This window comes from Camellia sinensis, chromosome 13 (assembly GCF_055761805.1).
Source record: "Camellia sinensis isolate YWXY chromosome 13, ASM5576180v1, whole genome shotgun sequence".
NCBI classification, from domain to species: Eukaryota; Viridiplantae; Streptophyta; class Magnoliopsida; order Ericales; family Theaceae; genus Camellia; species Camellia sinensis.
In genome coordinates this window covers 71,378,152-71,384,347 of record NC_138973.1, presented here as the reverse complement: position 1 = coordinate 71,384,347, position 6,196 = coordinate 71,378,152, and positions in this window count along the sequence as shown.

The window sequence follows — 6,196 nt, the reverse complement described above, 5'->3', positions numbered from 1 at the left end:
TTACTCTCATCACAGGCCTATCCAATTTGATCAAATAGCATTCAGGTTATAAAGTATAAATAAGAAGAGGAAACGCTATGTGTGAACCATATATATCTTATAATTTAAAAAAAAAAATTAATTTTTTAAGTTATAATTGAAAAAAAAAGAAAAATATCATAATTAAATACAATATGAGGTATGACTAAAGAAATTTTGAGTAAGGGCTAGGCTTCTCTTGTGAACTCAATATTAAAAAAAAAAATGACATTTTTATTGTAATGACATTTTTTTGTTCCCTTGTGAACTCAATATTAAAAAATAAATAAATAAATAAAAAAAAAAATAAAAAAAAAAAAATTGAGGTAACGAAAAAATGTACCAAATTAGGTACTAATTATATCATTTCCATTAATGAAATAACTTTTTCAAAATTTAAAGTGAAGAAAATGACAAAATTACAATTTTTATATTCATAAGGGCAAAAATGACAATTACACGGTAAAAAGCTATTTTACAGCTTATTTACCAAACACTATTTTGCTGCTTAAATCTATAATCCCACAGTTGCACCAAACAAAACAAGTTATCAGCTTATGTTCACAGCTGTAAGCTATAATCTGTTAAGCTATAATCTATAGGCCCCGTTTGGTAGAGCTATGGGAAAGTGATTATAGATTATAGCTTAACAGATTATAACTTATAGCTGTGAACATAAGCTGGTAACCTGTTTGGTGCAGCTGTCAGATTATGGATTTAAGCAACAGAGTAGTGTTTGGTAAATAAGCTGTAAAATAGCATTTTGCTGTATAATTGTCATTTTTGCCCTTATAAGATATAAAATTTGTGATTTCATTTATAATACATTTTTTTTTCATTTTATTTTATTTTCTTTTCTTTTTCACCTTATTTTCTTTTCTTTTTAAATTTTTTTTTCTTCTCTTCTTTCTTTGTTAATTTTGTTTAATTTATTAATTCATTAAAATTAATATTCATGTTCTAATTTATATTAATGTTGTGATTTCATTACATATTATTTTTTATACATTCATTTTAATTATTTATATCTGTATTTATCTTCTTTATTATTATTATTATTATTATTATTATTATTATTATTATTATTATTATTATTATTATTATTATTATCAATTTGCTCAACAATTATTAAAATTAGTATCAATTTGTCCACCAATTATTATTATTATTATTAGGGGTGAGCAGCGGATATACCGATCCGCCAAAACCGACCGAACCGAACCGATCCGCCGCATTTTGGACGGATGCGTGATGATGAGCGGACGGTTGCGGATTGATTTTCTCCAATCCGCCAATTTGGCGGACGGATGGCGGATTTGAAATTTATTTGGCCGCAACCGAACCGCCAAACCGCCAAATCACGAGCACTCCTAGTAATTTATAAGATTTTGTGTTTTCAATTTGTTTAAATATTATGTTTGTGTTTTCAATTGAAAAAGAGTTTAAATATTTAGTTGAAAAAAATAAACATATTATTTATCTATATTTTTTTGTTTTTAAATCTAAATCTAAAAATAATAAATAGAAAATATGATATATGCTGGTTGGTTTTTGTTTTCAAAAACATATATAGATGTAACAATACAGAGACATACAATCTCTACTACTTCTCTGTTCATGGTTTTGGTGGTTTGAATTGTTATTATATTTTAAGAAACACAGATTGTAATACTTTATGTGGATGAATCATGCTGTGATTATAATATGTGGATAAGGCATGCAGTGATCGTGATATTCTAAAGTTTTAAACTTTCTTTCTTTAGATAAGGCATACAGTGATTGTAATGTTTTTTTAAGTCATTGACTGTAATATTATCTTCTTTTTTTTTTTTTTTGAGAAAGTGCACAGGTTGAATTATGTTGAAAATTTGTAAAATTTTAAACCGCCAAACCGATTCGCATCCATCCGCCAAACCGCCAATCCGCTCAATCCACATCCGCCGGATTGGCGGACGGATGCGGATTGATTTTCTCCAATCTGCCAATCTGGCGGACGGATGGCGGATTGGAGGTTCCGTGGCCGCAACCGACCCGCGCCCACCCCTAATTATTATTATTATTATTATTATTATTATTATTATTATTATTATTTTTAGTGATATTTCATTTTTTCATTTTTAGGAATTCATTCATTCATTTGACAAATCCTTTCCTTTTTTTTTTCAATTTATATCATTTTTTTAGTGATATTTTATTTTTTCATTTTTAGAAAAAATATTTCATTTTTTCATTATAAATTAATTAGTGTCAATTAATGGCCTAATTGGCATCAATTAATAGTAAAATTATTAATAGTATCAATTAGCATAAATTATTTTTTTTTCATTATAAATTAATTAGTGTCAATTAATGGCTTAATTAACATCAATTAATACTAGAATTATTAATAGTATCAATTAGTATAATTTTTTTTCATTTTTTTCATTAATTATTATTTTTTTAATTAGAAAAGCACTGAACCTCCACACACACACACGCACACAAAAAACCAATTTGAAAACCCTAGCTCCGGTGCTAGGGTTTCAGATTGATCCACAAAGAGAGAGCCGTTGTCACGCTGGCGTCGATCGCGAAAAGGGAGAGAGAGCTAGGGTTCACGTTGTTGATCGCGATGGTTCAGATCGCGATGGTTGAAATGTTTAGATCGTGATGATAGACCCAGAATTTTTCCAAACTTTTGTTTCTCTTTGATCTCTGATTATAGTGGTAAAACCATTCCAATTCCTTTGAATGCATCAACGGCCACACCTAAACCGTAAAAAAACACAAAGAAACCTTCGAAAGCTTGTAGAACTGGTCTCTGTTGAAGGAAAATTGTAACATCTTTTATCATCACTACGGCCATAGCTCCGAGATTGCGATGGAAAGAGAGAGGGAGAGGGAGAGAGAAAGGGAGGGAGAGCTCTTGCCGGAAATCGTGTGTGTGTGAGTGAGTGAGAGAGAGAGTTGAGAACAATGTTGAGTCGCTGGAAATCGCCCTCGTCGAAAATTGCCCTCGCCGGAAATCGCCTATGTCTCTCTCTCACAAGTGAACAGTGTTGAGAACAAGGCTTATATAATGGGTTTTTGGTAATAGTTGGAATATCTGAGGGGCATTTAAGTCATTACACACCTCAAGGATGGGTTGCGCGCTTAAGCTATAATTTGTAAGCATCCCCCGAGCAGCTTCTCCATTTGAGCTGAAAATAGCTTTTTTTAAGCTATAATATGATAGTTTAAGTTGTACCATACACAACATTATAGCTTAAATTAAGTCAAAAGCTGAAATAAGCAGCTTATAAGTTTTACCAAACAGGCCCATAATCACTTTTCCACAGCTCTACCAAACGGGGCCATTAGCTAGCGAAGTAGCAGAGGTCTCTCAAGCTAGTAAGCTACAACCTCATAAGTAGGTCCTAATAAAAGATAAATGATAATAACATGTAAACATCTGTCTCATTAATTAGTTGCGAGGTATATTATTATTCTGGATTGGAGAGTTTATGACAAATTACGTTTTGATAGAATTTCATAGAAAAAAGGTAAAAAATTGCATTGACTTGCCCAAAAATGTGATAAGATTATAATATTTTTGATTTTAAAATTCACAAAACTAATATTTTTGTTGCATTATAATTTTTTGAAATAAAAAATCAATCACAGAAATCTACAATGGCTATTACACAATAGAAATAATAAATCTTTCAAGTTCAACAATTTTTATACTACAAATTTCTTTTAAGCACCACTTTCTTATTTCTATTCTATAACTTGGCATTCTTTTCTCACATAAATTGATCTTGCACCATGAAAGGGGAATCGCTGTTCCACAGCTGCTGCTCCTCTAGAACTACTTTTCACCCAACATGATCATGAACGAAGACAGAGAATTACGTAGATAGAAGGAAATAAACCAACCCACTTCTCCTGATCGGAACGATTGAAGAAAAAATGAGATTTGTGGCCCTTTTTGCCCAGGTGACATCGTTGGAGAACATCATCGTGAGGGAAGTTCACTGTGGTTCATTCCAAATAAGCAGTTTTGGGTGAAGTTATTCTTCAGAGAGAAAGTTTGTATTGTTCACATGTGTGCAAATAAATTTGTACTCTAAACAAATTTGAACTCTTAATTGTTTGAGAGAATGGGACTGTTTAGTACAACTTATCTAAATTGTTTATAATTTTTTTTTGGGAGTTTGTATCATACTATTTGGTGTAGTTTTAACTTACAACTTATTAGACAAAAATAATTTAAATGTGTTGAAAAAAACTAATTGTCTAAAAGCTAAGGGAAAAATATTTTTGGTTTTTACCTTTTAATTATTAACTTTTAACTTTAATAAATTGTACCAAATAGCCCAATAACTTGATAACTTCTCAATACCCCACTTTTGAACCTTGACATGTCTACGAGGGAGGTTATTAGACCTATTTCATTATAGGAAAATGATTTATTTCCATGAAAATCTCTCACAAAAGTAACAATTTCAGAGACTCTGATCAGTAAGAGTTTAGCGTTACAGAGTAAGTGAATACTCTTATGGTCAGAGTTTATGAAATGGTGCTTTTGTACGAATTTTTTGTGGAATGTAGCACAATTGTTCATTATATTTATTTTCTATTTACACCACACAAATTTAAAATTTTAATTTTTGTCTCTCCTTACACCCACTATAATACCAAACATACTGTTACATTTACACCTTTTACCTCTGAAATTTGAACTCTACACTAGGGGTGTAAATTGGGCCCAACCCATGTCGAGCCACCCAGGCTCTCACCAAAATTCAGGGTGGGCCGGCTGACAGACCAAAAAATTAAGCCCAAGCCCAGGCCTAGGGGGTATTCAGGCCTCAGGCTGGACCAATAGGCTTGAATTTTTATTTTTATTTTCACTTTTTTCTATTAAAATTTTATTCTTTTCCACTAAAAATAGCACTGGGCCTTGGACGAGCTAGGTAGGTCGAGCCTTAGACTGGGCTTTGAGTGGGCCAATGGGCCGAGCTAGGCGGGTCGGCCTTCAAAGTGACGACCCAAGCCCAGACCTAGGGTCTCGAGTTAGGCTCGGACCCGAACCTAACCGAGTTGGGCCCATCCCGGGCTTCAGGTCGCCCACGGGCTGCAGGCCATTTTTACACTCCTACTCTACACCATTTCCAACTACCACCTCCGGCTACTATAGTTGGCATCTCTTCCACTCCAACCATCAATCCCAACTCTCTTTCATTGTGACCCAGCCCCTTTCCTAGCTCCCCTACTACCTTTCCCAACTTCCTTACCTACCGTGACCTGAATCTCCATTACAATCCAATCCCCTCTCCATGACCTCCTACCTAGCCCCTTTCACCCATTGTGACCCCCCTCTAAATCTAGGGTTTAAGAAGAAGAACGGATGGAGGTAAAGGGGAGAGGTCAGGGGTGTCGACGATTGTCACGGAGTGGAAAGGGGCAACGGTGAGTGGCGATAGTGGCGGTAGACTAGTAGAGACAAGTGGTGAGTGCAATGAGGAATTATGATTTAAATTTTTTGAGTTTGAGTACTTTTTGGTAATTTTAACTAGGGACAAAATTGTATTAAAAAAAATGAAAAAAAAATTGGATGTAAGGAGATTTTGTGGTGTAAATAGGATCACCAAAATTGACTTTAAAAGTGAGTTTTATACCCCTAAAAAGGTTCAATTCTTCATGTAATAATTTAAGCAAAAAGTCATTGGTTTTTAAGATTGGACAAGAACACTCATTTGTATTTTGAAAATGCTTTTCAATTTCATTAAGTTTCATTAAAATCCTATTGAAAACGAAGGATTAGTAAGCATTTTGTGATTTTGGAGAAAATTTCAAAACATAAGAAAAACAAAATGATCTTCCTGGGCAAAGATGGGTCCATAACAAGCAAGATTGTAAGGTTTTAGAGAAGTACCTATTGTTAGTTCTATCGATCTGAAAGTGCAAAAACAAAGCTCTACTACTAAAGCTCAACAAATCTTTATTGTAAATTAAAAATGGTTGATAGAGATTTTTAAAATTCACAATATAGAGCTTTTTGTCTCTCTATAAGAAAACAAGGACACCCTTGGATGTTTTCCGTGGTTTATGTATGGGCTCAAGCTTGCCATTGATATGAGACGTGATAGGAATTCACTGAGATATCGAATTCTATCTCTCTCCCACGGTTCGTATTCAATATACAAAGCAGCTA